At 38.7% G+C, this 16,890-nt stretch overlaps 1 protein-coding gene across 1 annotated transcript in view; it reads right to left on the reverse strand.

The window, feature by feature from the left end:
* The window catches only part of LOC106086659 (uncharacterized), a 243,113-nt gene that overhangs the window by 139,270 nt on the left and 86,953 nt on the right, over nt 1–16,890 (reverse strand). The gene's annotated exons all lie outside the window — the stretch shown is intronic.

Consider the following 16,890-nt stretch of genomic DNA (forward strand, 5'->3'; position numbering starts at 1 on the left):
ACATGGAGCACGTATCAATAAATGGGTGTATGTGGAACAATTTGTTAAAACAAGCCCCATGCGATTTAGGTCAAAAGGTTGAATTGAACTATTGTCGCTCCTTAATTGTGCTCGAAAATAAAGAGAAAATGCGGTAGCCTTTGGGTTTACTTTAATAGGCAGACATTTAAATTATATTTATTTTCCAATATTTACGTATAATGATGACCCAAAACCCATTGAATGCCAATAAAGTTCATTCTTCTTTTATTTCAATAGATGCGGGGGCATCCAAACAACAATGGTTATGTATTCTAGCCCTAGGCTGGAAGATGTTAGTTAGCCTTTTCTTTGTTTTGAGGTTCTCAAACCGCCATGCTTATACGATGACTGTTTAGAGATGGCCGCATAGATGCATTGATTCCTTTTTTGAGTTTCAAATCTTTTTCTCTTTTCATCCACTTCATGAATGAAGGTCAGTGATGTTGGCTCTTCATCTATTTTCAGCCGCAAGTCATCTTTTGTGGAAATAAGCAACTAACATAATTTATAACCATTTATTGTGTCTTCCTATGCAATGATGATAAAGATTATCATGGCTGCTATGGTGCAATGGTTAGTCTGTTAGGGTGAATTGGTGGCAGCAGGTTCTAAGGCTGCAGATTTGGTACTGTTCTATTCTTAACCATGTTTGTCGCATTTGGATATTTGCAACACAAAGAATGAAAGAGTTGTGTGACAGGCGCTCTAGACATATAGAAAAGAGTTATTTAACATTCTTGTTTATGCCACATAGGGAGGAGGAGGTGAAGGTGAAACTATGGTCAACAGTGGGTTAATAGTGGATAATTTACAAAATGTATTGGTTTTAATATTTTGAATGAAATTAGGGCTACTGTAGAACTAGAGGTCCATCGAGGAGAGGAGACATATTGTACTTGGCGATGGTGCAACCAGTTTGGTGTATGCATTAGGATGTGTTAGAAATATACAGAGCCAACCATTCTCAATGAGCGATTATCAAAACCGTTATGCAAGAAAACTTTTAAGAAGTTCTGTCCAAGAAACTATGGATCTGAAACTAAAACCGAGCTTCCGGTTTTGAACGAAGTTATTAAACAAACTTCTAACTTCAAGAAGTACCCTTTAAATTTGAGATCCATTGTTTTTTGGGCAAAATTTCTTAGAGTGTTTTCATAGATTAAGATGGTGACAACCATCAAAATTAACCCTCTCTAATGTCCCTAATGAAACAAATATTCTGTCATAGCCAATTAAAGTAGGTAATGTCTATCCCTATCAGACAGTCAGTTTGCATATCAGCCATAGTCTCATCAAGTGAGTAGGTATGTCTAGACGACAACTTCCGAAACTTATCAAGTTGCAGTAGTCTGAACAGCTGAACCTCTGCCCTATTGTATGGGTCCAAAGGCTGGAGCCCAAAATTTTAGTAATCTAATGGCAGTATTGCACTTGGCATCAGTTATGAGTCTAAAGAGTTACCCTATTTACCTTGTTCAGGGTCAGTTACAAGCTACAGACATGACCCCCGAAATTCCGAAAATCTCGGTCATATGCAAAATCTCAGGCTTAAGACATGACGAACTGGTCGAAGCACAGCTGAGCACAGCCAATTAATGAGAGTTTATCGTATATCCCACCTATTAACTACCTACGAGATTTTGACACAGAGTCGCGCAAACCTCTCCGACTCTAGATGTCCTATTCAAATCGTTCTTCAGATTCTTGTTCAGAGTCACGCATTTTCTTTCTCCTTAAAAAAAAAGTACGAGCGTGCTAAGATCGGCCGGCCGAATCTTATATACCCTCCACCATTTGTCGAGTACTTTGCGCGGTATCTCTTTTTAGGCAAACAACGAATAATGAATAGAAGCTGTAATGCTATTGGAGCTACATCAAGTCATAGTCCGATTCGGACCATTAATGGATTGAATGCTGAACATTTTAGAAGTCATTGTGCAATATTTCAGTTCATTGGGATAAGAATTGCTCCTTGTAGGGGCTCAAGAAGCCAAATCGGGAGATCGGTTTATATCTGAGCTGTATGAAGCTATAGATCGATTCAGACCATATTGGACACGTATGTTGAAGGTCATGAGAGAAGCCGTTGTAAACATTTCAGTCAAATTGGATAAGAGTTGTGCCGTCTAAAGGCTCAAGAAGTCAAGATCCCAGATCAGTTTGTATGGCAGCTATATCAGGTTATGTGCCACACTAAACATAGTTATTGGAAGTCATAACAAAACACCTCATGCAAAATTTCAGCCAAATCGGATGAGAATTGCGCCCCCCAGCAGCTCAAGAAGTCAAGATCCAAGATCGGTTTATAGGGCAGCTATACCAGGTTATAAACCGAATTGAATTATACTTAGCACAGTTGTTGGAAGTAATACCAAAACACCACGTGTAAAATTACAGCCAAATCGGATAAGAATTGTGCCCCCTTAAACCGAAGAAGTCAAGACAACAGATCGGTTTATTTGGTAGCTATATCAGCACTGTTGTTGAAAGTCATAACATAACACCACGTGCAAAATGTCAGTCAAATCGGGTGAGAATTGCGCCCTCTAGAGGCTCAAGAAGTCAAGATCCCATATCGGTTTATATGGCAGCTATATCAAAACATGGACCGATTTGGCCCATTTACAATCCCAACCGACCTACACTAATAAAAAGTATTTGTGCAAAATTTCAAGCGGCTAGCTTTTCTCCTTCGAAAGTTAGCGTGCTTTCGACAGACAAACGGACGGACATGGCTATATCGACTTCAAATGACATGATGATCAATAATATATAGACTTTATAGGGTCTCAGACGCATATTTCGAGGTGTTACAAATAGAATGACGAAATTAGTATACCCCAATCCAATGGTGGAGGGTATAAAAATTAAAAGTCGAATATCCCCGAAACTAGACAAGATATCGTTGACCTCAAGCTGACTTTTTCTAGGGATTTTTGAGCACTATCCTTTATTTAACCACTGTGCTGTCGACCCATCAACCACACTGTCAAAGTTAAGTTGTAGTTGGTCAAGTTTGTTGAAGTATCTAATCTCGTTACATGTTTATTCGAGGATTGATAAATACCGCAAACAAATATCGATGTCAGCCATTGTGATATCCAGTCATCCAATGGGAATGAGTTACGGCAGGCAATAAAATGGAAGAAAACAAACGGATTAAATGACGGACTTACATTCCAGACACATGGAAAACTGCAAAACCAAATGTAAACCACAAAGGACTCCTGCACTTGTTGAACAGAACAAACGTAACAATAACAATAAAAATGGTAAGCTACTCTAACTATGGCTTTGTTTTTTGATTTTCTCTATAGCTAATGAGTTGAGAAAATGGTTAATAATTAAAAATTACAAAAGAAGAAACAGAAAATTCCACATGTCAATGCACCAAAGCCAAAGCACACAAACATCTCTTGCAAAACACTGGGAGAGTTATGTAAAATATTCAGCTCTTGGCCAAAATCAAGATTAACGACACATCATTAGCAGCATCCGAGTGTCAGCCTTACCATTTCCAATAACCAGATCACACCTTTTAGATAGTTTTGGGTACAAAACGCTAGTGAAGCATTTGCAATTGCTGCCATGCAACCAACGAATGAGAGTTCCACTTATTTTTACAAAAACTCTGCTTAATTAAAAGTGGCTTTTATGGTCAAGTTTGTAGGCTAGAGTAGAAACCCCTCTACAACTAGATGTTGTATGAGGCAATTGCCGTATAATGCCACATCTTGGCACTAGAAGATAATGCCACACAAAGCAAACAAACAAATCTATTAACGACTTGCCTCACCACCATTGCTAACGGAAACACGCCAAGCCGGGCCAATTCTCCAATCAAATGCTGAGCGAGCTAAGCCCAAAGCCATTGCTAAGACAGCTCTAAGCCATGATGAGAACACCTATTGCCAGCTGTCATGGCAAATCCTCTACATATTGCGGCTCTCTAATCAAATGTACAGCTATTTACTTGTATGTAATCGATATAAATCGGACATAATTGTTACACACCTCGCGTAAATGGGATTCGTTTTGAAGATTTGTTAAGAAATCCCCTCCAAAATACAGCATCTGCCTTAACTTTCCTTGAATGAATTTCCTTGCAAAGGCTGACAGAATAAAGCCAATTTGTCCATGCTGCTGATAGCGCAGAAGACTTTTGAAAATATAAGCAAATGTCTTAGCTGTGAATGCGTTTGTCTTTTGGTGAGTGTAGTGAGTGCTGGCATGTGGAATGACCAAAGGTGGTGCAACAACCCAGGCGTAGCATATTCTCCTTGACTTATGACTAGTGCAACATGAAACGTTAATTTTAATAACTTTGTTAAGAACCGGCCATACTGCTGGTAATTGAGTAATACAATTTGCCACAAATCACCTTTTTATGCCGAACTATTTGCTTTAATTCATTATTAGGTATGAATGCCGTCGATTATACCATTAAATAAATCAAGACTTCATATGAAGTTCGTTGCTTAAGTCTTTTGTATTGCAGCATCTCACGCACGCAAGTGAGTACAGGAGAAACGAAAAAGAAAATTTCTTCATGTTGTTCTATATATGACAGAAGGATATTCATGAGAATTCGGTGGAAGTACCTAGAGATAAAATATTCGGTTGCCCAAAGAGTAATTGCGGATTTTTTAAAAGAATGTAAATGCATTTTTAATAAAACTTAAAATGAACTTTAATCAAATATACTTTTTTTCTAAAGCAAGCTTAAAGTAACAGCTGATAACTGACAGAAGAAAGAATGCAATTACAGAGTCACAAGCCGTTGAAAAAATTTGTCAACGCCGACTATATGAAAAATCCGCAATTACTTTTTGGGCAACCCAATACTACGAGTATCTAGGTGACTATACAACTACTGTTCTCCTCTGGAGCGAGAGAAATGAGCTCTAAATATCCAACAGCTATCGTGGTTATAGCATTGGCGGTATAAAGCCAATGAATATTTTCTGCCACTTTAATTTCGACTGGTAAAGTGGCTGCACTTTACTCCAAATGGTGCGCAGAAGCTTCTGAAGAAATAGTCACTGCAGTAAACGAGAGGAAGGTGGATTGCCATAAGTTTTGGCACATATTCTACAGCGCTTGACCAAAAATACGAAACTGGAAACTGTAGGGAACATAGATACGATGGTCAAGTTGATTGCAAACGCCCTGGATGACGCACTCAAGTGCCATGGTAGTTGATGTTGTTGCAGCCACATATTTCCATGTAGAGGTAGCAAGATTTTTCCTTCCCATGGGGAAGATCGCGCACGTGACTTGTCACACAGTGGAACCGGTCGAAACCGCTTAATGCCCGCGACTTGCATCTACTCCGCATATTTATGGAGCACTACACTATCCACATTCTGTGGACACGCGCGCAGCTCTCAGCTGAACTTCCCAGGACCGCCTGGTGGTCCACAGAACTTGTTGGTCTAAGAAATGGTTGCAGGCGAAATGGTTTCGCCTTTCAATAAGGCGCAAGACACAAGGGCACCACATGGGTGGGAGAAGTTAAGCATCTATAAGGCCGTTCTGAAAATGCTCTGAACACTGGATGAAATTCTGGTGCTCCGTTGAAGATCCATTCTAAGCCTCTAGACCACGAAAGATCCTTTCTTCTACATCAATTATGGTTGGGTACTTTCAGAAGTCAGACAAAGCACGGTGGGATAAAATCGAAAAAACCTAGTAAAAATTCTTCTGTTTGAGAACGGTCTGAGATAACGGCTTAAACTTGAATGGTAAGAACTGAGGTGTTATCGAGGTTATGTGCCAAATTTCAAGGCCTTACGCACTCCGGGTGCTTCTTTACAGGCCACTTAAATTGATGAACTCGTCATTTCGAAAATTAGTTCGGGCTGCCATATCTTTCTTTGTGGTGCGATTTCCAATTTTTTTTTCCGAATATATGTATATCTCGAATCAAAAAGTCCTTCTGAGTCGACCGGTATACTTTTCAATGGGTCTATCTAAATTATAATACCCTGTACCACGGTAGTGGTGTAGGGTATAAAAATTTGAAAGCCTTTTTGGAGAGGGCTCACTATGGACTCCAAAGACCCAACAGCTGCGGTGGTGGCGTCAGACCGTAGCATGTTGTCCTCCCCTCCTATAGGTGAAGGTGCCTTAACACTTGTAGACGAGAGTGATGCTTCAAGCACACAAGTAATCCTCAAGCTAATAAATGAAGAAGAGACTGATAAATCAGAAGGTTGCACAGTTTGTCCCCAGCCTTTAAGTATAGGTGGTGTTTCCGAATCGGATTCAGACAGCGACTGTATTAATGAAACAGTCATCAAAGACGAATCGAGAGATGAGGGCAGAAGTGAGCAATGGCTTTGTTGAACTCACAAGCAGACCGAGAAAGCGATTCGGGGTACGACGAAGGAAACAGGGGAGTATGCACCGGCAGCGTAATCGGGCGAAAGTGCAGGATATTGGAAGGGATAGAACTGACATTCCAAGCACTTCTACGGAAGCTGGAAAGAGTATCAGATCTCACGAAATGCATAACACTGCTAAAATGCTGAAGAAGAAACAGAGCTCTTGCTTTTAAGTACTCTGGGTGAAACAAGCCAGCCCTCCTGCGGAGGAAGACAAATTCGGAACAGGAACGAAGGAAGTAGGCAAGGCCCCTGAGTCTTCATGGAGGACTGTGACTTTTACACAAAGGCCACAGCCATCACAGAAGGGGAAGATGGTCTCTGATAATGTTAAGGAGCCGCCCTCTCACGCCAGAGTGGCAAGGAAGCACAACAGAGATGAGCTGACTTATGCAGTCATCAATATTGGCAGTGCATCCATTAGGATTCCATCAGATTATCGGTCTCAAATGGAGTATCGGGTTCTGGGTCTGGTCTGGGATCTGGGCGCAAAGCTCGACCTGGTAAGAAAGATGTACATCCCCTATTTCATAAAGGCGACGGTCTTTATCAAGGTATGGGGCAATAAATTTGCGCATGTTGAGATTCTTGAGGAAGCAAAACTAAGAGTTGGTCGCAAAGAAATGGGTAGAAGGAGGTAGGCACTCTCCTTGTGGTTGGCATTGATCAAATCTGCGTGACAAGTGGTCTAAGGATAAAGGCATGGCTACTACGGGAGCAAGGCTGCAATTGGAAAGACTAGGAAAGGTAAAAATCCTCATATTGAGACATCATGCCGTGCAGTGACAGGTGACTCAATACCGCCTTACAAACCGGGGGCTGACGACGAGACCATCACAGACTGTCCCAATAATGGGAAGAATAGGATATGCAAAGATCCTTATATTAAAACATAAGGCAGTGCAGGGGCGAAAGATTCAACCCAGCCTAACGAACCCCTGTTCCCCAGACGATGGAACCATTACCTACTATATCAAGATTCAGAAGACTAGGATATGCAAAGAACCTATTACTAAAACATCAGACAATGCAGTGACAGGAAAGTCAATGCAACCTATAGAACATGGAGCAGACGATGAGACTATCACCTACTCCCAAGAATCCCATTTACTTAAGATTTGAAAGACTAAGGCAAAGATCCTTATATTGAAACATAAGGCACTGAAGGGACGGGAAACTCAATACAGTCTAATGAATAGGGACCCTATGATGGAACCATTACCGACATTATCAAGATTCATAAGACTAGGGTAGGCGGACCAATGAGACTCACCACCACTACGGCACTGGAGACTATTCTAGATCCCACCCATAGACCCATAGACATACACCCATAGACATACACCCATAGACATACAGATAAAGTGTGAGGCAGCCACTGCGGCTATGAGACTTAAGGCGATAGGAGAATGGATTGAGGATAGGAGCAGCTAGCGGTATAATCGAGACAACGATAGGAAACCTGGAAGGAATGGAAGAGGTTTCCATTCGGTTACCTGAGACGACACTTGAGGTCAAGTGCGAGGAACTGTTGCCAGCGGCACAGTCTTGGATTGACGGAACCCTAGTATTGCGATATGGAAGATCATGTTACACGAATGCATCAAAGCTAAATGACAGAGAACCAGGGGGTCTACATTGAGAATCCAAGGACTGAGATCTGTTTTAGACCGGCTGACCATAATACTGTCATGAAGGTGGCGATCGGGGCGATCACAGAATGCCTGAGATGGTGTGGTGTTAACACGAGAACGTCGAGTATGAACATCTTTACAGACAGTAAACAGACCACAGGGGCAATAACAACCAGGACGGTAACATCACGAACAGTCTTGCAATGGAAGAAAAAGATTAACGCCTTCTGTTCAAAGCTGGAGGGCAGAGTGGGCCTGGGGTCTTCATTGAGAATCGGGGACTGAGATCTGTTTTAGACTGCCTGACCATAATACTTTTGTGAATTCTGCTATAGATGCCATATGTGTATCTGAAACTTGGTTTCGCCCGGATATATGCGATAATATATATACCTTACCAGGATATAACATATTTAGAGCCGATAGGCAAAGTCATGGTGGCGGTGTTGCTATATTTTTGAAATCTGGACTACATGCGACTGTTAAATGTATGTCATCACAAGGTGACAGCATTGAATACCTATTTCTAGAAATAAACTGTTATTCAAATGAGAAGATGCTGATTGGCTGTGTTTACAGGCCCCACAACAATATACCATATGACATGCTCCTATCTTGTATCGAAACAATCTCGTTTTCTTACAACAATATAGCTATAGCTGGTGACTTTAATAGCAATATATTGTCTGAATCTCATTTTTCCAGTTCGATGGAGCTGTTGGGCTTAGTACCTACTAACACTTCTGTGCCCACCCATTTTACGAGTCATTCATCCAGCCTTCTGGATATATTTTTTGTTAACAATGTTGCAAATGTTTTGTTTTATGACCAACTTGCTGCACCTGGTTTTTCTAAACATGACCTACTGTTTCTAACATATAACTACGTCATGACCTATCAAGACAACAGAATTACCTACCGCGATTTTAAGAAAATAAACTACAATTTACTGAATCACCTTACTGATGAAGTACCGTGGGACTCAATTTATCATTTTGACTCTGTGGATGAACAAATATCATTTGTTCAAAATCATATCTGTTCAATATACAATCGATGTGTTCCAGAGAAAACAATAACAATTAAATATTCACAACCACCTTGGTTTAACCAGCGAATAAAAACTTTGATTGATGAAAGAAACTTTTCATATAGACGTTGGAAACGTTTTAGAACCTCACAACTACATGAACATTTTAAAAATGCTAGAAGAGCTGTTGGAAAGTGTATAACTGAGGCAAAGACATTGTATTTTCATAATAAATTTCAGAATGCTGTTAATAGTCGCTCTAAATGGAATGAGATACGAAAAATTGGCGTTGGAGAAAAACGCAATACTCAGCTGGAACCCAACATGAACATAAATGAACTAAATGAGAATTTTGTTTCAATAAACACTGTCTATCCTACTGAAAATATATATGAAAATATGTGCATGGTAGCTGTTGAAAATCCTTTTTCCTTTCGCTGTGTAAATGAAACTGAGGTTCTACACAGCATTCTGTCCATTAAATCTAATGCGATCGGAACTGATGAAATAAATCCACGATTTATTAAAATAATTGTGCCAAAGATTCTGCCATATTTAACATATATATTTAACACTGTTCTAACTAAATCCACTTTTCCGCTTGAATGGAAACATGCAAAAATTGTACCTATTCGCAAATCAAAAAATGAGTACCGTCCCATCGCCATTTTACCATACCTGTCTAAAGCACTGGAACGCATAATGGCTAACCAAATTGAGCATTTTCTGAAATCTGAAAATTTGTTATCTAACTGGCAATCTGGATTTAGAAAGAAAAGAAGTTGTACCACTGTTCTGATTGATGTAATTGAAAACCTTCGTCAAAGTATGGATAACGGAATGATATCCTTTCTCCTTCTTTTGGATCACAGTAAGGCCTTTGACACTGTAAACCATAATATTCTTGTCCTAAAACTTATGAAATTATTTAATTTCTCCGAGACGTCTTGCAAGCTGATATCATCATATTTGACGCAAAGATCGCAGTCTGTTTTTTATAACAATAGTTGGTCTAACTCTCTGAATGTCCTTAAAGGAGTACCTCAAGGTTCTATCCTTGGCCCTCTTTTATTTTCCATGTATATAAATGATCTGCCTGATGTGCCTGCAACATCTAAAATCCAAATGTATGCTGACGATGTCCAACTTTACACATACTGCAAACTGAAAGATATCCAAACCTGTGTGTCTAACATAAATATTGATTTAGACTTAATACATTGTTGGGCTGTTAATAATGCATTATGTTTAAATCCATCCAAAACCAAACTGATTCTGATAAGTAAAAGAAATGTGACAATAACTGATGATCTCGTTGTGAAAATTGGTAACTCTGTAGTGAATCTTGTACAAGTAGCCACAAATTTAGGATTGACTTTTAATTCAACCCTAACGTGGACAAATCACATTAATGCAACAGTTGGCAAAGTACGTGGGATGCTGCGAAATTTATGGACTGTTCGCTTGTCAACTCCTTTTCACATCCGAATGTTACTTGCAAAAAGTTATTTAATTCCCACACTGTTATATGGATGCGAGATATTTGCGAATTGTGATGCAGACACCAGTAGAAAGCTTAATGTTGCTTACAATGATATTGCAAGATATGTGTTTAACAAAAGTCGACAAGCTCGTATATCACAATTTACATACCAAATATTTAACTTAACTTTTTCAAACTTACTGAATGTCAGATGTCTACTTCTTCTGCACAAGGTAATCTACACAAAAGAACCTGAATACCTACACAAACATCTGAAATTCGCCAGATCCAACCGTGGCCTAAAACTCATTCAACCACGATTTGCCACACAAACCTCTGAACGACAGTACATTGTACATAGTACGCGTCTCTGGAACAACCTACCTCCCAACATACAGAGCATAAGCAATGCAACTTCATTCAAAAATGAGCTATTTAAATTTTTTAAATGAACTACGAATTATTTTTCTTTAAATGTCCTTAATATTTACTACTATAATTTAAAATGTTAAGATTAGTTAATATCCTATTAAAAAGAATAATCATTATTTTATATACTCTATTGCGAATCAGCACATTAACATATAAGATATAATCTTGTTGTGCTGGTGTTACACTCAATAAACAAATAAAAATAAACAAATAAAAAAAAAAAAATACTTAACCTATCTACGTCTACTGTGGTGAAAGGTATCAAAATGTTGACTTTATACGATTTTCTACCATACCTACTTCCTTTGTTTCTTATTTGCGTTATGGGCAAAGCATACCGCCCTTTAATATATAAGAAGTTTTTCTACAAATCAATTCTTTCCTTTGATACCATCATCTGGATAGAATCCCTACCAAAGATTATAACCACCTGCCATTCCCATGCAATGCATTTCTAACATCATTTGTATGAATTTTCCCAAGCACAAAGTTTTAATGTAAAATAAATTCTAAACTTTCATACAACTCCCTCTTATCGTATTACCGCAATAAATTTCAAACATAAATCACACTTAAAACTGTTAAGTAACGTACAACCAAAGACAAAAACGCACTATTGTTAGTAAAATTTACCAGCAATAGTTAGTCGAGGTACTGCTTCGAAGCTAGCCAAAAGTTGATGCCATAAACGAGAACCAACCTAAAATTTTATAGACAGTTAAGCCTTTCGCTGCAAATATGCGAATATTAAAAATTTACACAAATGAACTTTGAACTAGCCTTGCAATAGACATCTTAGAAGTAGCAAAGCGAGAGAGGAATATTTTTCTTCATTATTCAGCATATCATGGAATTGAAAATACGGTGTTACTCTTTTCCTGATTGGGAAAAATTTCTCAGTGTGACACAATGTCACTTTTTCATTTTCAAAGAGACAATTCATTTTAGGTGTCATCTTAGAAATTTAAGCGATTTTATCCACAACATTTGTGCATCGTCTTCTTACACTTGGACTTGGACAAAAAATCCAAATTGATTTTGTTGCTTAAGTCTTTGGTTTACTGTTTCCCAAACCATCAGACAAGTGCATAAAATTCAATGCCCAACCAGCTGGCTTTCTTTGGGGAATTACTCACAAACAATTCAACCAGTTCTAACCAAGACCGGTTAGAATAATTGGGCTGAGATTGCACACTGTCTGCTGACAACTTTGGATTACCAGATGTAAATTTATGTGCCTCACTTTAAAGTAGGTGTCCCCAAAACATATGTCATATAACCCATATAAACTCTTGGGAAACTCATAAATCATAGCCGGATTTGAAAAAAAAAAACTAAATTGTACACAAGAAAAAATTCTTATTTCCAACAAGTAAGAGCGTGCTAAGTTCGGCCGGACCGAATCTTATATACCCGCCAACATGAATCGCATTTGTCGATTCTATGAGCGGTATCTCTTTTTAGGCAAACAAAGGATAATGAATAAGAACTGTTATGCTATTGGAGCTGTATCAAGTTATAGTCCGATTCGGACCATAAATGAATGCTGAACATTATAGAAGTCATTGTGTTATATTTCAGTTCTTTCGGATAAGAATTGCGCCTTGTAGGGGCTCAAGAAGCAAAATCGGGAGATCGGTTTATATGGGAACTGTATGAAGCTATTGATCGATTCAGATCATATGAGACACGTATGTTGAAGGTCATGAGAGAAGGCGTTGTACAGAATTTCTTCCAAATCGAATCCCAGAAATGCACCCTCTAGAGGCTCAAGAGGTCGAGATCCCAGATCGGTTTATATGGCAGCTATATCATGTTATGTACCAATTTGCGCCATACTTAGCACAGTTATTGAAAATCATTACAAAACACCTCATGCCAAATTTCAGCCAAATCGGATGAGAATTGCGCGTTCTATTGGCTCAAGAAGTCAAGATCCAAGATCGGTTTATATGATATCTATATCAGATTATGAACCGATTTTAATCATACTTAACGCAGTTGTTGGAAGTGATACCAAAATACTACGTGCAAAATTTCAGTCAAATCAGAAGAGAAGTACGCCATCTAGAGGCTTAAGAAGTCAAGTACGGACAGACAGACGGACGGACGAACAGACGGACGGACAGACGGACGGACGGACAGACAGACAAACGGACAGACGGACGGACAGACGAACGAACGGACATGCCAAGGTCGACTTAAAATGACATGACGATCAAGAATATATGTACTTTATGGGGTCTCAGACGCATATTTCGAAGTGTTACAAACAGAATGACGAAATTAGTATACCCCCATCCTAAGGTGGAGGGTATAAAAATCAATTTGTTTTTGTTTGTTTATCGGTTTGTTTGTTTGTTCCGTACAGACTCAAAAACGGCTGAACCGATTACCTTGAAATTTTCACAGATTGTGTAGGTTGATCTGGAAGGAAACCTAGACAATACAATTTTTTGATATCAAAAGTAGGGCGGACCCTCCGCTTACCTCAAAAGTACGACCCAAAAATAGAAGTAAATAGAAATAAATAGGGTCCAAGTACCCAGAAAGTCGCACTAACCCGAAAACTCCAGCAAGCAGACAAACAAAACGTCCCTATCATTATGGGGCTTAAATGAAAGGCCTTCGGGAGTAGATTACGAATCTGGCATACAAAATCAGGTTAAAGTATAGGGGTCACCCACCACCAAAAACGCCCCAAATGGGCGTATTAGCCAATCATGACTATAAGCCATAGGCTATATAATTTTTCGATATCGGATATGAGGTGCACCCTCCCCCTTTCCTAAAAAAACACCACCCAAAATCAAAAGTGGACCGATCGGAACAATATGGGTATCAAATGAAAGGTATTGGAGAGTAGTGTAGGAATATGGTATTAAAATTTGAGTCCAAGGATCCAGCGGGCCGCCCCAACCCCTAAACTCCCCCAGACAGAAATATTGGACGTTCATATCAATATGGGGCTCAAATGAAAGGTATTCGGGAGTAGATTACGAAGATGTTAAAAAAAGGAAGTCCATGTCCATTTCATCACATCCAAAAGCCCCCAAAATGGGCATATTAGCCGACCATGGCTATATGCAACTCAATTTAATGCAATTTGGGAGTAGACTATGACATTCAAAATTGTGTTAAGGATATTAGGTGTCGCTTAACCACCTCAAAACACCTCAAATAGGTTATTTGAGCCATCATAACAATCTGGGACTCAAATGAAACATATTTGGGAGTAGATAAGGAATCCAGTTTTGAGGCCAAGTGTTTGTGGGTAAGCCCAAAGCACTTATTTTTCCCGAGCATATCAACATGGGGCTCAAATGAAAGGTCTTTAGGAGTAAAGAACGAATTTGATACCTATTTTAAGGGAAAAGTGGCGGAGTGTTAGCCCCAGCCCCAAAAGGCCATTCAAACCGTACACATTTTTCACGATTATGGCAATTATGGGCTTAAATGAAAGGTCTTTGGGAGCAGAGTGCGAATTTGACATCCATATTTGAGTGCAATGTCTGGGGAATCATTCCATCCCCAAAAAGCACTCCCCGCCAAATGGATATATAGATCAATCACGAAAATATAAGGCTCAAATGAAACAGGACCGACTAGGGTAGTATAGGGCTCATATAAAAAATATTTGAGAAAATAGACGAAGATTATGTTTATTTTAAGGGCCAGGTGTCTGGGTGGCCATCTCACTCCCAAAATATACCCCAAACCGGATATATTTAACCACAGCAATATAGGAGTCTAATGAAAGGCATAAGGGAGTGTAGCAAAAATTTGCCCATGAAGAACAGGGGCAAACTTTATGCAAACTTTAAATTGGCTGTATCTCCTAAACTATGCGTCCTAGAGGGAAATGGGCCTTAATTCGTGACTCCATCAAAAAATTCAAAATTTCATCGAAAATCCATCAAAAATCGAATTTTTACTATGAAAACTTTAAATTGGCAGTATCTCCTAAATTATGCGTCCTAGAGGGAAATGGGTCTCAATTCGTGACTCCACCAAAAAAATCAACATTTATTCGAAAATCCGTCAAAAGTCGAATTTTCACTATGAAAACTTTAAATTGGTTGTATCTCCTAAACTATGCGTCCTAGAGGGAAATGGGCTTTAATTCGTGACTCCATCAAAAAAATTCAAAATTTATTCGAAAATCCATCAAAAATCAATGAAAACTTTAAATTGACTGCATCTTTCTGTAATAACTTTCATATATGCAAATACAGCTCACAATTGAAAAACAAAACTATCAGCCGAAAAAGAGAGCTAGCAATAATTGGACCAAACATTAATAGTAGGCGTATGCATTTCTTTGATTTAGCACGGCACTGCACACAATATCAGTTGCAATCGCAAAATAGAAAGAAGATATGTGGCATGGATTACCTCAAAGATTTATTTGTTTATCTGCATAAGATCATGTTCAATCTGTTTTCAAATCTTCAAGTTCGTTGCTTAAGTATTTCGTTCAATCCGTAGTCTTTCATGCAGATAACAGTTAATGAAATCTATTTCACACACCGCATGCACTTAACGAAATGTTCAAAGATAAAAGCCCACCTTTTGTATGTCATTGATACATTCGCCAGCGAAGAGAAAAATTACATTAACGCCCGAGTAAAATTAAAAGACAAATGGTACCGTTTTATCACCCAGACACTTGGCAATGGATGGCATCAGGAAAAAGCAACCCATAGACTAGGCTCAATGATTTGACTAACGATTTAAAAGAGATCTTTGGTATTTGTATGCAGTTACATGGTATCTTACAAGTAGTAGCAGTTATACGAGACTATCTTCTACAATTTCAATTTGTGGGAATTCAAAAGCTACTTGTATTGAATTTATGAAAACATTATTTTAGAATATGTGCGTTTTTGTTTGTGTATAAAAAGTATTTACTTTTTATTTTCACACATGATATGCATATCACCTATTTTAACATTTTTAGCCACTTGACTTCCAAAATGTCTAAATCGTGGTTTGGATTTTGGAATGAAAAACTATTAGGGATTTTGTGAGCAACACGGAATTTCAGTCGTACATTTTTTCGGGGTCTAGTATTTAGAACGGACAATTGTGCCATGGGTCGAATTATATTCCGCATGATCTTCTTCAATCTAACCTAACCTTAGCTTGTTTGGGTTACAGAGATATAATGTGTAAGTGCCAACTACTATCGGTCTAGGACTGTTAAAGGGAGCAAATTTGCTTAGACTATATCCTCGATAGAAAACTACCCAGCAAAGAGAATACAAGAGAAGGATACAATATGCCGCAGACCTTCTACGCCTGCTAAAGAATTTTCTTGAAAAGTGGGGAGTTAACTTAATGATGATATACTAGATGTACATAGCCATCATAAGAGTAATACTGCGCATGATGGGGGACGGAAGATAGCGAAACCCAGAAAAAAGATCTCCGTCTGCATATAAGGATGGATATTAATCCCGGTGTCAATATTGGGCTTAAATTAAAGGAACTTAACCAAGGGAGGCATTTATCGTCACGGTTCCATTTGAGGTATAATGGACACTAAGAAAAGACGGGCGAAGGACACAGAATTCTTGGCGCTGATCCCAGTTTATAATATCTTCAACAGATTCATTCCCAACAATGAAGTTTAGGATACAGTTTTTGCCGATGACAAGACTTCAATTATTTTCGAGAACTATATTGGGGATCTAATCTAGGAACATAAACGGCTTTTCAGGCAGAAATGTGTGTCACCGCAGTAAGTGAATATACAACTCTCAAATATCAGAATTATTTTAAAAAAAAGTAAGGCTACATTTGAGTTCGAGAGAATTGCCTTGCCGGCCCAAGACGACAATAGCGCAAAATAGTTAAGGATATGAAATTCTTTCAGAGAGTGCAGATAACTAATCGTTAACT

The sequence above is a fragment of the Stomoxys calcitrans genome, chromosome 5 (assembly GCF_963082655.1).
Source record: "Stomoxys calcitrans chromosome 5, idStoCalc2.1, whole genome shotgun sequence".
NCBI lineage: Eukaryota > Metazoa > Arthropoda > Insecta > Diptera > Muscidae > Stomoxys > Stomoxys calcitrans.